Source organism: Callospermophilus lateralis, chromosome 6 (assembly GCF_048772815.1).
Source record: "Callospermophilus lateralis isolate mCalLat2 chromosome 6, mCalLat2.hap1, whole genome shotgun sequence".
Taxonomy (NCBI): Eukaryota; Metazoa; Chordata; class Mammalia; order Rodentia; family Sciuridae; genus Callospermophilus; species Callospermophilus lateralis.
This window is the reverse complement of record NC_135310.1, coordinates 116,066,427-116,089,104: the sequence shown is the minus strand read 5'-3', so window position 1 is coordinate 116,089,104 and position 22,678 is coordinate 116,066,427. Positions and strand designations below refer to the sequence as shown.

At 37.5% G+C, this 22,678-nt stretch overlaps 1 protein-coding gene across 2 annotated transcripts in view; it reads right to left on the bottom strand.

Annotated features, from left to right (window-relative positions):
- The window catches only part of Btbd9 (BTB domain containing 9), a 398,183-nt gene that overhangs the window by 314,672 nt on the left and 60,833 nt on the right, over positions 1 to 22,678 (bottom strand). The window lies entirely within an intron of this gene.

The following is a 22,678-nucleotide window of genomic DNA, read 5'->3' as shown; positions in this document are numbered from 1 at the left end:
GAGATTTCAGTAGGTCCTAACTTGGGCACTATCAGAGTAAAGGAGGAAAGCAACCCAAAATGACAGCTGTCAGTAGAGGGAAAACCTTAATGGTTAATGACCAAGTTTCTGCAAAACCAACTTTCCCCAGGCAGTTGATTCCAGAAGTGACTGTATAGCTAAGCTTCCACAGTGGGTACCACCACCCAAAAGCTTCCTGTTTTTCACAGGTCTGCTTCCCCCAAAGAATTGTGTGCATGTGCTGTTCCCAATCCTTCTCTTCCTCTCACCTCCTCCAGTCAGATTTTTCTCCCACCTCTCTACAACCACTTCTCAAGGGTATGAGGATCCCCGGTTGTCAAATATTCTCTTGATTCTCAGTTCTCATCTTGCATCACCTTCGGACAGCCCAATCAGCTGATCGCTAGGTCCTATGGAAACACTTCCTTCCTTGGCTTCCAATACACCAACCTTGCCGAGTACCACTTTTCCCCTGCCTCACCAATGCTCCCCCTGTTCCGCGACCTCTCAACACTGGTGATCTCATCCAGTCTCACAGCTTTAAGAAGCATCTTGAGCTGATCACTCCTAGATTTATGTATTCAGGTCAGACTTCTCCCTTGGACTTCAGATCTATATATTCAACTGCCTCAGTCCTCCTTATCTCAGTCTACAGCAATCCATTCTTTCAGTTGTTCAGGTCAAAAACCATGGATTCAGCCTTGATTTCTTTCTCTTTCACACTCCATATCAAGTCTATCAGCTGATGCCACTGGCTCTACCTTCGAAATATATCAGAACTTAAAGCACTTTTCTCTACCTTCACTGCCTACACCCTCATCCAAGCCACCACCATCTTTTGCCTAAATCCTTCCTGTTAGGATGTGTCCACCCTTGCTCCTATCCAGCGTGTGTTCCACACAGCAGTTCCAACAATCACAGGATTCCCCTGCTCAGCACCCTCCACTGGATCCCCAGCTCCCTCACCTCAGCCCTGCACCATGTGACCCCATTTCCTTTCTGACATTGTCTAACACTGCTTTCCCTTCTCCAGCCTGAGCAGCCGTCTTGCCATTCCAAGAGCAGACCAGGGATGTTCCTATGTCAGGGCTGATTGCCGTCCCCTCAGCGTGGAACCTTCTTTGCCATATTGGCTTGTTTCCTAATCTTCAGCTCTTTACTCAGATGTCACCTTCATAATGAGGCCTTGCCTATTTGAAATTGCAAACCCCATGCCATAAATACCCTAGTCCCTCTTCCCTGCTTTACTTTTTTATTTTGCTTATTGTCTGTCTCTCCCCATTAGAACATAATTTCCATAAAAACAGGCATTTTTGTGCAATCTATATTTTGCTGAATCCTCAATGCCTACGTGACTCAGGTCGTCCAGACTAGTTTGAAAAATCTTCATAGAAAAGGCAATGCTCAGGCATCAGGCAGGCAAGGTTCATTCTGGGCAAAGGTTATATTGTATTTACAGATACAGAATAATGAACTAGTAGAGTGTACATCTGGAATTTATAAGCAGTTTAGTTTGGCTGGAGCCTGAAGTTTTAGTAGCAACTGAGACCAGCAATGAAAGCAGAGCTCTGACCGTCATAGCACAGCACTGTATCCCAGACATTGTATGAAGCCAGGATAAAGGAATTAAAACTATTTAATCACTATAGTATCCTTTCTTCTACTAAGAAGCCACTACTGCTATCTCCATTATACAGCTATGCAAACTGGGGACAGAGAGGCTAAGTGACTTGGAAAATCACTTAACCATTAAATAAAAGCCAAATTTAAGCCCGGGTTGACTCTAGAGCCATACTGTTAACCATTATATTTTACCAAGGATCTCGAGGCTTATGGTACAGATACAGAAGATCCACTGAAGGGTTTTACACTGAGGAATGATATGGTAGTTTGAATTTTAGGAAGACAGAAATGTAGAGAATGGACAGATCAGGGGCAGATACCACCAAGGTCCAAGCTAGAGATGATAAAGGCAAGGAGTAGGAAGAAGGGAGGATAGTTTTGAGAAAAGACCAGGAAGTGGAAAGTGTTAGAGCTTTGATAATGTGGTGACTGAAAACCCAGGAGTTTCTGTTCTGCCTTTTGCCATTGTCTTCAGGTATTTACATTTTTTAAAGAAAGAACAATAAACTGAAAGCAAATAAAAGCATCACAGCATCATGAACTGGGTCAATAACCAAATACCCTAAAGCAGGAATCTAATAAAGCTGGACTCGAGCATTTGACTTAGAATCACTTAAGGGCCTCTATCTTTCCTTACGACCAGTTCTACAGCTTGGGATTTTCTCCATCTTCAAGCCAAGCACCCAGTACAGGAACCAAAAGCAGGGTCCAGCACACTTAGGAACAGAAAGAATGAGAACAAGTATGATGGGATGAACCCACATAGCATGAGGTGTTCTGGTGGAAGTCACATGACTATATGGAAGGAGGAAGGATAAAAGTAGTCCAGACAGAGAAAGGAATGTCAGAGCCATCCTGGAGGCAGGAGACTTCAGCGGAAAACCATGATGGCAAAGATAAACCCCAACCCCAAAGATAAAGAAAATCAAAAAGCAGACTCTATGGCTGCATGATTATTTAATAACCAAAAACCTTACTCTCTGGTAAACATGGCCTGATTAATGTCCTGGACTTTGCCCAATTAGATTAGTATATTGTTACTATATTAGAAAAAGCCAGACACTACGGGCTGAAGAAAATGAAGGAGGCAAAAGATAAACAGGATCACCACTCCATGGTGGGTCAATCTGAAAGAAAAATTAATCCAAGACAGTGGTGAGGCAACTGTAATTTTCACTTGATATTGATTGGATTTGGAGGGGACAGCTTGTCACTGAAATAGGTCCAAGAACAAAGCTGTCACCTTGGCCAGCTTCACTTGAATCCCAGCAGCTTTCACAGTCACATTCTGAATACCAGAAAACAAAAAACTAGACAGACCTTACCCAAAGCCCCTAATATCAGGTGAGGATTGGGACACACATATGGCCTTTCTAGAAAATCAAGAGCAAAGTCTTTTAAGGAGAATCAGAGAGAGAGAGAGAGAGAGAGAGAGAGAGAGAAAATCTAAATACTATAGGATATTGTATGTCATAAAAAAAAACAGAAATAATCCTTCTACTCAAGAAAAAAATCAGAGATCATGGCAGTATTCCCATTAGTAATTTAGCTAAATACAACTTAAAAGATCTAAGCCCAGGGCTAGGGGGTGCAGCTCAGTGGAAGAGCATTTGCCTAGCATGTGTTCAATGCCCAGCACTGCAAACAACAACAACAAAAGAAAACAGCTCTAAGACCAATTAATAAACCCGTGGGAAGAAATTCTAGGTCCAGTGGATTTCTAGCTTTTAATATTGGGCACATGGAAGACATTCAACAAAATATACTGCTTACTGGTTTGGTTATAAAGTCAACTTTTCTGCCTACCCCACCCCACCTCTCACACCAAAGAGTCCTCTCGATAAGCTCATTAGTCTTATCAAAGAAGCGTGTCTTTCAGTTACAGAAAGTTAAATGACTATAATACAGCCCACCTGTCTTAAAAAAAAATGCATAATACCAAAGTGCAAGGGGAGGGTTGAATTTACTATAGACTCTGAGAAAAGAAAAATGCAAAATATCCTTCCAATTATAACAAAATCACCCACATAGCTGGCATTATTTCCTTTAGAAATCAGTTGGGCAAAAATGACAGGTCACCACCACCACCATTAGGCAAGTCTATTTTAAAATAATTATACATATAGCAAAAAAACATTTATACCTAATAAGTTTGTTGGTTGGTATAGAAAATTAACCCATATGCAACCTTATTTTTTTAATTTTTACAATAAAATAAATAACAAGGATCTGTCTAGTTGAAAGTCACAGTTTTTGGTATGTTTCATTCTGAGGCATCTATGGTACACACATAATGGTTTCACATGTCACAAAAGAATGTTTTGTTCTTCATAAACTCAAATATCTACTATAGATGGCTAACTGAGTATACTTTATTTTGTTGAAATGTGAGGTCTGGACCCATAAATCCCAGTATTTTCTACAAATTCCTTAAGGGTCAAAGCCTTAGCCCCCTAGAAGGCAAATGATACAAAATAAGTGCCAAGTAAATATTTGTTTAATGAATTTTAAAAAATGAATGAATTATGTCAATGTGTGATTTAGAATAGGTTCCTTGGTCAGGGTGTGAAATTTTGGCAAGAGCATGGAATTTTTTATAAAAATTTATCTGAGTTTAGGACCAGAGATAGAAGAACTATTATGCCTAATGAGGAGGGAAGAACTTGGCCATTCCAAGGGGGAGATCTGGAGATGCAGGCAACCAACAGGATCAGGTGCTGGGAGACATGGGGGCGCAGAGGAAAATACAGACAGCAGCATTGTGAAGATTCTAGAGATGCCTCTGCCTCTCATACCCTTACCCCTACGCCCTCCCTGACTAGATAATTCCTTTTAATCTTTACCCACCTCCACCCCTATGTGAGAGTAAGGTCAAAGCTCTCCATTAAATGTTCTCAAGACGGTCATGCCTCTTTTTTCACAGCATTAGCTAAATGTAATTCCAACCAGATAATACATTTCTGCAGTTTTACACCGTAACATAAAACACCACAGTTACAGATAACTTCAACAAGTTTTATGAAATTTTCCTATGTGTATGACACTCTTGCTCTTAAGGAGCTTATTGCTTCACATATTTTTTTCATTTTTTAATTAATCTAATCTACAAGATGGAACTAATTAGATGGAGGTTAAAAAGGGAAAAAATAAAGTAAATATGCTAATGCATTTATACTTTTCTTAACAAACAGATGGTATATTTTGATGAAAATACATTCTTGATCCTACTAATAGAAGAAACCATATGGTATTGAACCTTTTCAGTTTCTACTTGGAAGGTGAATATTTGAGTAAATTCCTTGGACAGCATAAATTAAGATTTATGGTTAGTATGATGTACGAGCTACATGATTTGCCAAAAAATATAGGCAAAGGAGTCAGTCACATGTCATGCTTTTCAGTGAAAAGCAATCTCACAACTATTAAGGGATTCATGATGTGTCTGTCACATAGGTGCTATAGACAGCTCCACAAATCCTGTAAATGTTTTGTCCCCAGACCAAGCGACTTATCTAAACTACACAATGACTAATTCAAACCTTTTCAGAGGGATGAACTTTTCCAATAAAAGAAAAATAAACTGAAATGCCAGCTACTTTAAATCAAACACTTAACTAACATGTTGCCATTTAAATTGTACAAACAAATATTCTGGCCCAAGTTCAAGGGAAGCATGAATGTAAATGTGGGTTATAATGAATGAACTCCATTTGGAGAATGGCTTTAAGGTATACATTTAGTTTTTCATGTCTTAATAAAATTTTTTTTTTATTTTGTCAGAACACGGCTTACATGTTGTTGGAAGATACCAGAAAATCAACTATGTGTTTTAGTTTCAACCAAAGTATGTTCCTTACACATATTTCAAAAAATATTAAAAAATATTAAATTCTCTGACACCACCACAACCCTGGTGTATTCCCCCAGACTCTAAGACCTTAAAAAAGAAAAAAAAAAAAGCCAAAAGCTAATGTCCTCTCTAGGACTAATGGGCTTCCAGAACCTTGGCTCTAGTGAAAGCAGCCAACAGGGTACATTAAGTTCCACTCTTGCTGTTGCAGCTGAGCCTGCCAAGTCCACCATCGGGCCAAATTAAGGCTGGTAAAGTCACAAACACGTTTTTCTTTTCAAATGGATTAGTCAGCTCCAAAATGTATTCATCTTGGAGTCTGAGTAACATCAAAGCTATGGACAACGGTACTGAATAGAAACAAAGACTTCAAAAACAATACAGCTATATTTCCCTCAACTACCCTCAAACTGGAAATTTTTATTTATGTAATGCCTTTTCATTTAACCTGAAGTCCTTTCTCCAAGATAAAAGTATAATCTGCTGGTTAGCCATTCTTCTAAAAAAGACTATTGCTCATCAAGGCTCTGTTTCTTTGCCTCACTGGTGAAAAGACCCATTTTACTCAGGATGAGTCACCCCCATCTCTAAACACACCACAACAGTATTTGTTGCTGCTGTTCATTACCTGCAAAACTCAAAGAGGAAAGATAGACTGATACATAAAGACAATAATATAACTCATCATGGGAGGTTCTCATTATTCCAAGACAATAGATACCTTAAAAAGGACATTGGAAGTGAACTCGCTTAAAATAGGAACCAAACTTTCATAGTGAATGTAGGAAAAGGGTTTCATTAAGTTAAAACTGAGATCAAGGTGGTATATTTTATCGTCTATTTAACAAAATTTATTAAGTGCAATTATGTGTTAAATGAAACAGTAATACTAGTAAGATATGATCATAAGATAACCTTTCAGTATAGTTTTTCTAACCTTTCCTAACTTTCCCAGCACAATTATAGTGAGGGATATTCCTTCAAAAATATCTAACACACTAACATTCTATTAATTTTTAATAGTCGGATTCCTCTCCTGAAACATGTACCATGTCGCCATCTTGGTGGATTTTTCTCCTTTTCAGTGGTTCACTGGTCCAACACTGCCAAAATTTCATTTGCCAATGGCTTTTTGCATATGAGCCTGGCACTTCTGCAGCCTTACTTTTCTTGATTTCATGAAATGTTTATGTCCTGAATTTTTGCAAAATCTGCCATTGAATTTTGCAATTGAGTACACCAATTTTACATCTTCCCAACAATCAGTGAAACGCTATAACTAATGGGATGGGAAGGGATAGTATTCATCAGGGATGAATGTTTGAGTGGAACTAATTTTACACGTGGACAGTTCATTAGTGAACATTTTTATATTATGATGACTTCTGCCTCCCTGTGCAACCTTGGAGACTGCAAGGCATGAGATAATGAATATTCAGATAGCAAGGGCACCCATATATGAAAGGCCACAGACATCACAGAAATGCTTCTGTCTTCTTGAACCAGATAAGTTTCTCAGGAGACTAGAAGCATATCCCAGAAGCACATCCTCACATTCTACATTTTAATATTGCCTGTCTGCATGCCTTATCATCATGGTACAAATACACTGAACAAAATGATACCTAGTATACATCTCACTCTTCAATAATGGAAAGGATTTTAATCTGGCACCATTCACTAATCATAGTAGCAAAATTAAAATTTTGATTTATTAATTTCAACATCCAAATGCATATCTGGCAACTGCCAGAATTTAGACCTACTGAGGATATGAAATGCTTTTAGAAAATTAAAAGATATATAGCAATGGATATCATACTTGCCCTTTAAGGGCAGGAGGCCAGAGGGAGGAAGAGAGGAGGGAGTTTGACCATTCTGCGCTGACAGTTATTACTTCAAAATCCTGAAGTCCAGGATAAACAATTTTATCTTTGAAGCCTCACTAAAAGCAAGGATAATGCCATAGGATGAAAAACAGAGATGAAAAAGACAGCGTTGTATGTTTAAAAAGACCTTTAGAGTCCGACAGACCTGAGTTTCAATCCCAGCTATGATGTTCTAGCTGAATGGTTATAAATTCATTATGCTAAGTCTCAGTTTCCTTATTGGTGAAATATACAAATAGACAATGATATTTATCTCCAGGCAGTGTAAAGAGAAAATAATAAAACCTAATGCCAAGGGTCATTTTAAGAATTGAAAAAGATAACTTATATAAGTACAAGTAGTAGTAAAAAAAAAAAAAAAAAAAAAAAATTAAGTTAAAAAAATAGAAGCCCCAAACCTTCAAGATCAAGATGAGTCTGACTCCTTCAGACCTAGATTCTGTAGGTAATATTTTAAAACATATTATGACAGAATAATATATGCTCCCAAGTTGTTCCAAAGATGAGAGATCTCCCGGCCATATCTCTTCTAAGATGACAACATAAATGACAAACTGATAAAATCAATGATATAATGATCAAATAATGATTACTATTCAATGGCAATGATCCAAATACTTTCCCAATTGATCAAGAAATTGAAAAGTTTGCAAATCTGTCATTCTTCTAGGTGTAATGTGGACAGTGACAATGAGTACCATCTGGGCCATATTCTCAGTTTCAACTAAGCCTATTAGTTTCGGTGGGGTTTTTGTTCTTGTCATTGTTGTAGTTTTATTTTGTTTTTTGGCTTTCTTTCCAGAAAGTAAGTTGTCATACACATAGGTTTCCATAAATATAAGAAAACCAAGAAATAACCATGCCTGTTCAAACTTAATAGTCCTCAGAGGTGGGTGTGTTGTTTGGTTGTGGGATTTTGGTTTTGTTTTCTGTGGTGCTGGGGATGGAAGCCAGGGCCTCACACACGCCAGGCAAGCATTCTACCCCTGAGCCACACCCACAGCCCTAGAGTTGTTTATTTGAAAATGGAATTGGTAGCAGTGCAGTGTCAACAGAAAAGACGAAAACAAGGTAGGAGAGGATCCAGATATAAAGGGATTATTATTGTCACAGTAAGCAGTAATTAGTTAAACTATCCCTATACTTCATCTTTTTGTTTGTTTGTTTTTGTTTTTGTTTTTTTTGTACCAGGGATTGAACCCAGACATGCTTTACCACTCAGCTGTATTTCCAGCCCTCTTTATTTTTATTCTTACTTTGAGACATGGTCTTACTAAGTTGCTTAAGGCCTTGTTAAGTTGTTGAGGCTGGCCTCAAACCTGCAATCCTTCTTCCTCAGCCTTCCGAGTCACCAGGATTGCAGGCATGTGCCATTGTACCCACCTTAGACTTTGCTTTTTGAGTCTTTGCAGATACTTTGCTGCCTTTCCCGCCTTGTGTTGCACTGAACTAGTTGATTCCCATCCTAGATGAACCAAAACACTTACTTCTTTGAGCATTAACCTGAACAACTAAACTTCAATGGGAAAAAAACCACACAGGGCAGATTGGAAAGCACGGCTCTATAGTGATTCAATCTCAAATGGATGCTCAACCCTGCTCAGCCTTCCACAATTACCCTAGTCAATTCACTCTTCCTCTATCTGCAACAACTATTTCCTACATTCCCGAACTTTACCAAACCTCCACCTTCTATCACTCAACTGGCAACTCTGTTTCACGTGTCTTAGAAATCAGAAGCTGTCGCACTGGCCCTCACAGTCTGGAACTATATTTGTCTTCTTTCTTTCCTCCTGTTCTACAGAATGAAGGTGTCTCTCATTCCACTGACTCTCTGCCTCTTCAACCTCCCTCCTTGATCCTTTTAATCAGCATCTGAACACATGTTAGTACCTTTCCTCTTGACAAAGCCCACCTCTTGACTTACCTTCAAAGTCAGAAAGTTCTGACTCTCTTACTCCATTTCCTCAACTTCCAGAACTTTCAAAAAATTCAACCCTTTTTTAAACTAAAAAGAAAAGATGTCATAGAAAGTGTTAAAAGAAGGGGCTGGGGATATGGCTCAAGTGGTAGCGAGTGCGCTCACCTAGCATGCGTGAGGCACTGGGTTCGATTCTCAGCACCATATAAAAATGAAATAAAGATATTGTGTCCATCTACAACTAAAAAATAAATGTTTTTTTAAAAAAAGTATAAAAAATTTTTTTATAAGATACGTGCCCTAGTTTAATTTTGTGTCTTCATGTGGATTTACAGATTTACTGCAGGTATCCTGAGCCAGGAATACAATCAGGTTTCAGGCCAGTTTGAAACTGGCTATTCTTAATTTTCATGAGTGTAGGACCATCAGATTATATGTTATGTCAGTGGACTGTGCTGTCCGTGGAACTTAATAAATTAATCATTTTCTTCAGACCTGAAGGAGAGTGATAAAACTTGGAGTCATAGGATATTAATGTACAATTTAAGGATTAAAAAATTTTCTATAAATAAATTGTGAACAATAGATTATTAAATGTTGACTTCCTTCCTAGTATAAGACTGCAAGAATAAAAGTAAATTCTTCAGCTAAAAAAAAAAAGTATAAAAAAAGCCTTCTTCCTTTTCTCACCTCATCTTCACTTTCCTAAAGTTATCGATATTAAAGTATGTTCAATATGCTTTTATAAATCTACTTAAACATTTCTATACACAGACTGTTGACAAAAGCAGCATCATAATCAATATCTATAATGATAGTATTTTTCACCTAACAATATTATGGACATTCCTCCAGGAATTCGTATGGATACAGTTATTTTAATTTAGTTAAACTATCTTTACTTCTTGTTTTTTTTCTTTCTTTTTTTTTTTTTGGTACCAGGGATTGAACCCAGACATGCTTTACCACTCAGCTGTATTTCCATTTTAATTAATTCCCTTATTGATATACATTTTAGTAGTTTTCAATTTTTGATGCTACAAACAATGCTGCTATAGAAATTTTCACATAGATATTTTCTTTGAATTTTACCAACAGGAAGCTGCAGCTCAATGGGCATATCCATGTTAGATTTTTCTATAAAATAGACTTCGTTAATCCCTGCTACATTAGTAAAATTGGTATTGCGCAGGCAAAGAGCATGGCCTGTATTGCCAGGGCCAGCGGACCCTTGCCATTCCTGATCCATTTGATCCCTCAGCAACATCAGGCATCCCTGGCCTCTTCCACCTTCCTGAAACCACACTGTCCTACTTGTTCTTCTCTTGCTGCCATCCCTTCCTCATTTTCTTTGACAACTTCTCCTCTTCTACTTGAGCTCAGGTCTAGCTCTTTTCTTTTTCCTCTACATTTCTCTCTCTCTCTCTCTCTCTCTCTCTCTCTCACTCACTCTCTCTAATTAACTTCTATAGCTTCGAGAATCCACACCTCCTTTTTCAGCTCCAAGTCTGTGGTATATCTATTAATGCTCCTCAGAAGTCTCACAAGCTGAAGATCATGTCCCAAGTTCACTTGCCTCTAACTCCACTGTCACCATTTTTACACAAACAACTAATACCAATCTCGCACTACAAGGGGTGTTTCCCAACTGGTCTCTTATCAGTGTGACAAAGATTAAAAATAATAATACTCATTGTTAATAAGAATGAAGATAAATAAGGGGTAGGAGTAAACTGGTACAATGCTCTTGGATGGCATGTGGTAATACGTTTCATCTGTTTTGTTTTGTTTGTGATACTGAGGACTTGCTCTACCACTGAGCTATACCCTCAGCTACAGCTTACTGTAGTTTTATCAGTATCAACATGTAAAATCTGCTACTTTAAAAAAAAAATCATATTTTTATATACTAACATAGAATGACAACCACACTAAATATAAAGGTAATATTTTGAGATGGGGTCTTGTTAAGTTGCTGAGGCTGGTCTCAAACTTGCAATCCTCCTGTCTCAGCCTCCCAAGTAACTGGGATTATAGGCATTAGCCACCAAAACAGGATGTTTCACAATTTAATATAATTGTAATCCTTTGACTCTTCTGGCTTACAAATAATCAAACGGCAAATACCACAAGCCAGAATCATCCTAAATATTCCTCAACGGGGAGATGGTTGCGAACAACAGTACATTTAGAATAACCTGCTATTTTTAAAAAGAAAAAATCATATTTTTATGTACTAACAAAGAATGACAGCCACACTAAATATAAAGGTATACATGCAAGGTTTCAAAATAGCATGTACTATCTGAAAACTACTTTTGTAAATAACATGTTTAAGTATGATTATATTTAAAACACTAAAATATGCATCCTATATTCTAGTGAACATATGTCATATTTGTCAAACTGTATTTCAAATGCATTAGTGGAATTGTTAACTCTTCTTTAAAACTCTCATGAAAAAAAAAATCAACTTTCTAATCCATATCTTAATTTTTTTAGTTCACTTAAAGCAGGTTTATACATTCACCACCTTGATTTCAAGAAAATATCCTTAGTCGGAATATTGTTCTTAACCATATTTTTGCCCCAGAGAAATCAATGGCAAATGGAAGTTTACAGAGAAAAATATATTTGTGTGTGTGACAGCTTACCGGTGTGATGTATTCATGAATCATACTGAAAATATGTCCCTTGAAATCAAAGAAAACAATATGTTTATACACAAAGAATATGCCCCAAAGTTCCCCCAATAAAGAAAAGTGTTTAATCAAAATATTTGTTGACAGCTGGTTAGTGCTGATTCTGAAGTAGAGAAGAAAATCAGTGTCATTGTAGTCTTTTGTTTTATGTACAAGAGATGAATATGCAAATTAGCCCAAAATGGAGACTCATTATCTGTTTTACACTTCAAGTGTGATTTTAAGCACTGTAGGTATATATACACACACACACATCTAGAATACACATATATCTCAACAAACCATGCACATCATCTGTTCAGAACTGGGAAACGCATGCAAGCTCCTACAACATTAAATGGAAGGCAGATGGTAGTCACTGATCAACAGACATAAAATAAAACCCTTCTAAATCCTACTCCTTCTAACAGTCTTTCTAATTTTTTTCTTTAGAAAAATATCAAGCAGTTTTTCGTTACTGTTGATTTGCAACTCCAAAATTACAATGGGCAATGCAAAAGAGGATTTCAAAGAAAGAAAAATGTCTTTTGGCACTGATTCGCTTTCATAGTCTTAGGCAGGAGATAACAGTAACTTTGAAACTCACAGCATACTGTAGTTTTATCAGTATCTAATGTGTAAATTAGCTCTTTCTATAACTGGAGGTTTAGCTTTCAAAATACATAATTACTGATCATTTCAGTCTGCATCACATTTCTTTTGCAGGGTGAAATGAACTAAAACAGCTGTTACATCCTAATAGCTTTATAATGTGCGCAGAATTTCTATGACTATTAGAAATTAAACCTATAGCTTCCTAACAGGCAGCACATATTCATGGGTATATATGACCCACATTATTTGGAGGAATAATTATTAACTTATAAAATTATAATTTGAAACATAATGAAGTAAGGCTGCTAAAGAAAATATTACAGCTCCTAAATGAGGTCAAAGCCACCAGTCCACACTGTCCAGCTCCCCCATCCCTTTTTTTGCATCAATAAAACACTCTGGCTGAAGGAAGTCCAAGTGTTCATGCTACCACCATTCCCTGCAGGGATCGAGCCCTCTATTTTCATACTGGGAGATGAATTTTTAGAAGGTGAACCAAGCCTGGCACTCTGCCCAGAATTTCTGGCAGCTGACAGGCAATCTGGTTTTACTTCTGGTCCACTCTCCCCTGAGCTAACTTCCTATCCACAGAGAGCACCCTGATCTAGGGAACTTGTACCATTTATAATGATCACTGAGAAAGCTCTGATGATTTTATTAACCATGGGACTTGTACGTGCAGTTCTCTTTAAACATATTTCTGTGGAGTGAAATATTATAAAATCTTGTTTCCTGGTATCTCTTTCTAACACTAGGAAAAAAAAAAAAAACAGCAGCGTTAAAAGGATTTTTTCCAGAAAAATTGATTACTATCCAGGCAACTGCATTCAGGGATGTTAAGAGATCTAAAGAGACCCAAAAAGAGATCTGATGAACTTCTACCAAAGGAATATAAGAGCAAGGTCCATGGACCACAAAATCATTAGAGAAGTACACAAGATATATATAATTAATGGCTAAATTAGATAGTTCAAGCTATAAATGTTATGAAAGGTCAGAGCAATCACTGCAAGGCAGAGTGGGGTGAAATCTGAATGTACCTAGGCCTAACTCTCCACCAATAAATGTATTAACTACTGAAACCATTATCTTCTTTGGATTACCATTTCCAAAGGAAACAGGACTGGAAAATGACTATGTAATTCACACTAAATCTGAGTCCAAGTTTGGTTTTTTACCTCCAAGATCTAGCTGTCCTTCTATCTTCTTTGTCTCATAAAAACTGAAGTCAATGAAGTTCGTTTCATTGAGAACACTCTTATCCCCTCTAGAAGGTGGATGGGAGATCCTGGAAACTATTCCTCAAGGTTTCATTAGTTCCTGGGTCCTCTTCCCAGTTCTATGGCTCACTTGTGTCTATTCCCTGTGCCAGAGGCCCTGGCTTACACTTAGGAGCCCAAGGTTCTTGGTGGCTTTGCTTTCTATTCTTTTCCTTGCTTTCTACCTGACAGACCCACCATCTCAGGCCTAATAGTTCCGTATATGCCATCGTTGTTTCCTAAGTTTCATTAATAAATGTTGGGAGAACAGTAGTACCAAAATAAATTCCAAAAGGAGATCTGGAATATGAACACTCATACATGAATATTCACTTCCTCACATGCAGCATATGCCCCAAAGTGAAGAACCTAAAGAATGTATTATTTTGCTTAGCAAAAGAGACACTAGCTCAAATCCTGTCTCTAAAAGGGGACTTTTCTTCCCTTCTTAGGAATTTTCACTGTTCTCTGTGACAATACCCCAATTAAGAGTTCTTTGCAGGGAGTCTTAATCTTATTCAAAGAAGATTTTAAAAACATAACTTTAACTAATACCAAGTAAATCCCAGATATCTGACACATGTATCAATGGTCAGAGGAGACTGTCATTCATGTATATTCTCTGAGCTTAGGGACACAGGGACAAGGTATGAGTGGGCAAATGGTAAATAGCCCATTTTGATAGGTGGCACAAAAGGGGTATTTTCCATAAGAAACAAAAAGACAAAGGTAGGGAAGCAGAGGACCCAATGGTGGCGAGCTCTGAGTGAGGGGTTTAGATTTGGCCAAATCCAATGCAGGGTCTGCCTATGACAACTGTCCTGAATACAGAAGACCCTTTCTCCCTTATTTGCCTGAATGATATCTAGGTCCTTTAAAACTCAGTTCAAATCCTCTCTGCAGTAGGACCACCCATAATTATGCTCCAGTGCATCCTTGTATATCTCTATTATCACTCCTATCATATTTTACTTTATCGGTTTTTAGAAAGTTGTCATCCCCACTATATTATTAAATTCTTGAGAGGGACTGTGTCTTGGTACCTAAACCAGATCCCTGAAGTACAGCAGGTATTCAATAAATGCCTGTCAGGTGAATGTCTGAATAAATAACTCTTATCAGTAATAAAAGTGGTATTGAGGGACAATATGAAAAAAAAAAGGATGTTTAATGATTCACTAGGGAGGTTCAATTTGAACTTAATCCTAGGCCTAACTGCTTGGGAAGCAACTGTTCGCAGAACCAAATATAGTTTGTATCCTTCTAGAACGAAAATCAGACAACGGCTGTTTATGATAATAATAATGGGTTATTAGTGTCATTAACATCATCTCATGGTATGGGCTTATTAAGACACTAATTTATATTCTAAAATTGTAAAACAAAATGCAAAAAGAAAAGGACAACCCTGATCTATTTTCTCCTGTTCCAATCCCCCCACTACACACAAAAGGATCTCAACATGTTATTATCCTTTAAACAAAACAAAACAAAAAAGCCTGGATTCAATTGAATAACTTATGCACAAACAGCCATTTCTCAAAGGTCTTACTGAATATAAAACACAGTGGGGTTTTTTGTTGTGGGTTTTTTTTTTCTTTTCTTAATAAGAAAATAAGAAGATTCTAGGTAAAAATAACAGATAATTTCTCAACTAAAAAAAACTGCAATTCAATCATAATAAATGAAATTTGTTTATAAACAGCCAAAGCACAACAAACCAGGAGTAAAGAACATCAGGTTCACTCTGTAATAACAAAGTCTAAAATGATCTTAAGGGGAACAAAGGGGCAGGAAAATTCAAAGCTCTATTGACAAACTGACAAAACACATCTAGATAAAGGATTGCCACACTCTCTTTGGAGAATTTTTAAAAAGGAAACTTCCTCAATTGTTCATCATTATTAGTATGTGTGCGCTTATAGTCTGGGTGCCTGTGACCAGCACCAAAGTATGGTCACGGCTGGCCTCTCTCCCAGCATTCCTGGAAACCGCTCCTCCTAAAGAGGCAGCAAGCCTTCTTCTGGGCTCTAGGTCTCCTGTGCCAAAACAGAGCTATTCCTCCCTCCCTTTTATTCATTTGGTGGTGGGGACTGAGCCCAGGGCTTGGTGCAGGGTAAGGTGCTGTCACTGAGCCACACCCCCAGCCAAGCCCAGCTATTTCTTTACCTTACATCCAGCAGTGGCAAGGGACAACTGTGGAGCCAGAGAGATCTGGTTATAAATTCAGCTTTTCCAGTGCTCAATTTCTTCATTTGTACGGTTAAGATAGTGGTTTTTCTCTCATAAGGCTATTAGGAGAATGGCATTTGCCTGACCCATGGCAAATGTTCAATAAAAATGTTTGACTGCTCCCCTCCTGCCCATCCCTGAGGTCCTGCAACCCTGTCTCTCCTTATCCTCATTCCTCCTTTCTTCTCTTTTCTGATTCCTCATAAATATTTAATGAATATATTTCCTTTTAAGTTACTCTTCTATTTATTTTAAAATTCCAAAAGAAGGTTAAAAAACGTATTTATATGAACTGAACAACGGTACCGCAGAAGCCCACAGACTATGCTTTGCAGATGACGACTCCAGGGCTAGCCAGCACCTGAATGTACATTTACGGACTCAGGGCATAATTAATGCTCCACATCAGTAGGAAGACTTAAATAGTACAAATAGTTTCACATGTTATTTCACAAATCACAGGCTTCAGAACAATTTATATTTAAATATGATTTTATAAAAAAAATTTCAAATTCTCTTTGGCTCTAAGTAAAATTGTTATAATTTAGCGACACCATGTGGCTACATTTTGCTTTGCATTCTTAGAAGAAAATGTTCCTCTGTAAGAAGGGTTGCTCTATGCTAGTTCAATTATAATATTCAAGTTCTTGGTAGAGGAAAAACTGAAACTGGATTGAAGTCAATCCATTTTTTCAAGGTAAAATTATTCCTGCTTCTTTTACATCTGAATAAGGCATTTCTTAAATTATGAAGCTCTCCAAATACATAAAGAAAGTAAAGGCTCAGCATAACTTTTGCTAGGATTCTAAACCCTCCTGGTGAACCACTAAATAATGTGAAGGTGCCTACCTTTAAAAGTAAATAAATGTATCAACACCCAGTTAAGGAGCCATAGGCAACAAAAGAGAAAAGAAAGAAGACATGCAGGCTTTGATACACTGTTAATATGGCAGAGGGAGGACGCTTCCATAAATAGCATGCTTATTTTCTCATTTGTTTAAGTCTCCTAGATCTGCAGCACAGTGTAGGTACTAGAATCCAACGAGAATGGGTGAAAAAAGTTATGCTGCATCTAATGATGGCAGGGATGAGGGGGAAACCTGGAATGTATGGTAGCAATAAAGGAGATAAAAGTACCTTATGCAAAAACCAGAACAGTTTTAGTATTCATCTAATGAGGCCTCCCACAGTAGACCAGCCACTCCAAATTCCACTACACCCGGGAAAGCCTAAGGGTCGAAAATAACTACCAGAAATGTCACTCCCTTCATCTCCCTTAAAATACCCACTCCCCTCTCTGGCCTTCCCTGACTACCCTCCCTAAAATACAACCTCCCTCCCTTCACCCTGTCACTATACAAAGCCATCTTCCTAATGCTTGTGTTCTGATGTTGTTTATATCTGTTTCTCCCAAATTCCATGAGTGCAGAAACCCCAGGGGTCTTCTTCAGTGTTATGACCGCAGTACTGAGCACAAAGTACAGCACAAAGTAGGCACCTTTCGTTGAATAAGTGAGTGAATAAACACATGGATAAATGAGGAGAAATCTCTATTTCCTTGGCTGGTGAAGCATGCCTAAGTTTCTTGTTGTAAGTGAAAACAGAACCATTCCAGTGAGATGTTTATCATCACTACGGCCTCTAATGTAACCCCCCCCCCCAGACCAGAAGACAGGCTGGCATCTGTAACACCCTTTCTTTTTTCTAAGACACATTTGGCACATTGTAATTTCTCATTGTAAAAAAGAGAGGAAAATGGAGTGGAGGGAAACTACAATAATTAAAACATTCTACGATAGTCAAAGAAATCAATGGAACACAGAAGTACATAGGCTGGAATTCAGCACATGATAAATAGAGCCACTCACACTAAGAAATGTGGTAAGAAATCATTATTAAATGAATGGTTTTCTTCAACTGACTGGTCTTACCTGAAAATATATGCAGAAAATATTCTGGATACATTTAATGTAGAGAGAGAAAAAAATTTAAGTGGTAGAAGAAATATATGAGATATATAGCATTCTTTAATGATGGAGTAAGGAATAAGGAATACTTTTCTAAATATACTATAAAACAAGAAATCATTTAAAAAGACAGATTTGAGTAAATTTTAAAAGTAAAAATTTTAAAAACGTTCAATATGGCAGAAAATATGAATAAAACACTAAAAATTAATAAAAATTACACCATACATGATAGGCAAAAAGATAATTCCTGTGATATATACACATAGATGTATCAATATATCTATGCACAGTTCTCACAGCAAAAAAGAAAATAATCCATAAAAAATATGCACAAGAAAATATTTTTTTAAATAAGAAGTAACAAAATTACTTTAACTCACTGTCAAAGTCAAAAAAAGTAAAAAAAAAAAAAAAAGGCAGATCTTACAAACCATAATTAATTACACTGGCACAAAGTTAACAATGCCTGCATTGATGAGGAAGAGGTATTTTCACATGCAATTGGAAAAAAACTGGATAAAGCCTTTCCACAGGACAAGTTTTATCGATATTTAAAATATATGCTACATGATAATATTATAATAAAAGACATTTCCATCTGACAATTAAAAACATAAGAAAGAAACCATGTTTTGCACTAACCAGGTTCACCCTGCCGTGCCATGTGGTCAAGCTGTACCTTTCTCAAGCCCATCTGCCTTGGCTTCAGTAAACTACCCTCCTCCAATTCTCCTCGTCTCTCTGACCAGCCCTTGTAGGTAAGTACTTCTGCCATCCAGTCTCATCTCTTTGAGAACTTTGCCTTTAGCTCTACTATTCTTCTCCCTCAGCTCTCAGGTTTTACCCCAAAATCACATTTGCAATTCCAGCCACCAGTCATGGAAGCTACTATGGTCTGGACATATTCTGCATGTCTCCCAAAGGTTTATGTGATAGAAGCTTGGTCCCCAGTCTAACAGTTTCGAGGGGGTGGAGTTTTAAGAGGTGAGACCTACTGGAAGGTGATTAGGTCATGGGACACCACCCTGGAAGGGATTAATGTAGTTTTCACAGGATCAGGCTGATTCTCACAAGAGTGGATTGTTCTGACGTAATGGCCCTCCATGTGCTTGGCCTTTTCTACACATGGCCATTTCTCTTTCCACTTTCCCACCATGTTTTGACATAGTCATGGAGGCCCTTGCTAGATGGCTGGCACCAGGTTGCACAGACTTTCCAGCAACAAGAATTATAAGCCAAACAGGCTCAGATGTTTTGTTACAGCAACGGTGTTATCAAGTCTTCTTATATTTCAGCAATATTATTTGCTGATAAATTAACAGCAAGTTGAGAAACAGCTAGATATTATTTTTTTAAAAATCCCCAAGGTACACAATATTTGCCACTCCTGTTATTTTCTCTTCAGTCCTAGTCTCCACAATGTACAAAAACTATGGAAAGGACTAGGAGAGAGCTCACTAGATACCAAGATGGCAATGTGAAGCTTGCAGATCAGGGTAAAGCATAAATTGCCTTCCTGAGAAAGAAACAGCTGACAAAACATAATACAGTTCTGAGAGCATATAAAAGATTGCACATGAATTGATAAGCCCCTTTCATCTTCGGCTAGGAACTAAAGGGGATGATTGGTCTAAGTTTTAGGCTACATAGAACAGCTTCCACTTAACCCACAAAGATCCCTAAAAAGAGCTTACAAAGAGTAAATCATTTCCCTCCACTCACTATCATGGTTGGAGCAATCACTAGCTTTGATGCCTGACATTATCCTTACTGCTATTAGATAACATCCACTATCTTAGCAAGGTAAATCCTGACTGAATTACACTGCACAAGATATATGAATGCCAAATTTTATGTTATACTATGTATTTTACAAAAACTTTTTAAAATATTTTATCAAAAATAAAATATATAAAAACTGCTGGAAACACACAAAACTGGGCAGATTGTTAAGATAAAGAGAACTATTTTAAGACTTGTTTTGGACTGCTACATACAGACTGACGAAATCAAATGCTGAAAAGACATGGCTCCTGAAATAAGGAACAGTGTCCTCTGAGTGAAAGTCAGCATGGCCAAAGAAAATGGCAAGATGATTCTCCTCTGAAGATCAAACACCAGTTGATAGTCTCAGAAATTAGAAAAAATAATAAAAATAACTGTTACTTACTGAGCCTCTGTTTCTAATCAAGCACTGTACTGTGCTCAGTACTTGTAAATATGCTGCCATGCAACTCTCCCTAAAGAGGGTGTTGCTTCTGTTCCTTAAGATTGCAGATACCAGGGCTCAGAGACACAACTCCATCACAATGTCAGCAAGAGATGAGATCAGGATCTGAGAGAGGTTCTGACTCCACAGCCCATAGCTTTTCTATTACAATGATGATTTCTATTCAGTTTTTACTGGACTTAGAAAGAGGACTGAGTAATCTCCCTTTCCCCAATTCATGGAGTATCTCTTCTGTGAATGCAATGAACAAAATCTTTCATCAATACATTACAGTTATATCCTTCAAGATTAACCTCAAAATTCACTTTCCTGAAGAACAGAAGGAAAGTGACCTTTGCAAAGAGTATAGAACCATTTACTCTTCTAGGTAGTTTTCCAGAATTCATACTCGCCTTAATGAATACACGGATAAAATCTACCAAAGAACATATATACGTATTCATGTTACTTTCTCTTCCTTACATGGTGCCTTGACACCATGAAACCTGTACTGAAAAGTACAGGTTTACAGAATATCTACTGCACACAAGGAAACAGTCTAAGTACTATGCAAAATGCTAAAAGATTAGAATCTATACTTCTTGCCTCTAAACGCTTGTAATTTTAGTATCAGAAGCAAGACAAACTTGCAAAGGACACTGAAGAGAAAAGGTCACACACACACACACACGCGCGCGCGCGCACACACACACACACACACACAAATTAACATAATGTAAACTGAACATTTAACATGCTAAGGAAATATAGTCTTTATTTGCCAAGTGAAACTCCTGAAAGAAGTGTGTGTTGATCACTGTTTAGACACTCCATAAATGATCATTAGAAACACCAAGACCTTCTTAGATAATCAATAGAAACTTATTCTTAGATTCATTTAAAAATACTATCAAAACTCTAAAAATTACCAAAGGCTTAGTTTATGAAATATGTAGCTGTTAATAAAGTGATAAGGTTTTTTAAAAATATATCTCAGTAATGTGGGTATCAAGACTCCTTCCTTTTCTTATTAACACCATCGTGAATACCACCTTGGGTCAATTTTTTTCAGAGCAGGGAGCTGTTACACCAAGACAAAAGCTAGCATCATAAATGCAATCAAGGTCTAAACACATAAAAACTATACTACCAAAGTCAAGGCCAGACAGGAGAGACAAAAGAAGAGAAGGATAAATAATACCCATTAATACATAAAGGAAAGTATGTTTTCTAAAAGGCAGAGATCGTGACTACAGGCTGTGAGGTGGGTAGAGCACACAGACTGTCCTGGCTGGTATTATAGCCATGATGATTTGTTCTGGGATTCATATTCTTAGGATTTCAAATCCAATACACTCCATATATCAGATGGTTTGACTGTTATCCTGCTTATTTTTTAATCCAATAAGACCATAATAAGCCAAGTCAATGTAGACTTGATCTCCTCCTCCACGTTGGGTCCCCTCTTTCACTTTCCACAAATGCCCAGACAGCTCAGAGATATGGCATCTTCACTCAATTTCTTGTCCCTCTTATTTTAATCCATTCAAAACTTCTGTGATAAAAGAAATGTCAGACCTCAGTCACTTTAGTCCGTCTTTGGGGAAATAAAATTGATGTTTTTCATTTTCATACAAGAGGATAGAACAAATATTCTGAGGAACAATATTATGTCCAGTCTTACACATTAAAAAAAAAAAAAAAAAAAAAAAGCAGGCAACATTTTTTGCAGTACTAGAGGCTGAAAGGTTTTGGGAGTACTCAGGCTGAAGAGTTCAGCCCTATGCCATTAACCTGTAAGTGTAACAAGTATGACGGCAACTTCTGACCAGGAGATGAAGTGCTGTGGAACATCCTCTCAGTCACAGTGGAAGTCAGCTGGGGTTGCAGGGGAGCTGGGGAAGAACCAGCTCCACATTCTCTCTAGTTACTCCAGTCATATCCTTTCCCCTCTCTCCCTGTCACAGCTGATTAAATGAATCAAGGGTTTTCTGCCTCTGATCTTTTACTTGAATGTGAAGAATATCTGAGGGCTGGGGCTATAGCTCAGTGGCAGAGCATCTAGCTAGCATGTGTGAGGCACTGGGTTTGATCCTTACCACCCACATAAAAATAAAACAAATAAAGGCATTCTGTCCATATACAACTACAAAAAAAAAATTTAAAGAAATGTTTGAGAGCAATTTCATCATGAAAACAACAAAAGAATAAAACTACAGAATTTCAGAGGCCTTTAAGCACTTTCTCCATTTCCAACTGAATTTTGGTAAGTTTTGTAGAATTTCAGAAAGTTATTTTAAATAATGATTTAAACCTAAAGGGAGAATACAAAATATTAGAACAGTAGCTTTTTAAAAACAATCTTGGAGCTGGGGTTGTGGCTCAGTGGTAGAGTGCTTGCCTTGCATGTGTGAGGCATTGGGTTTAAT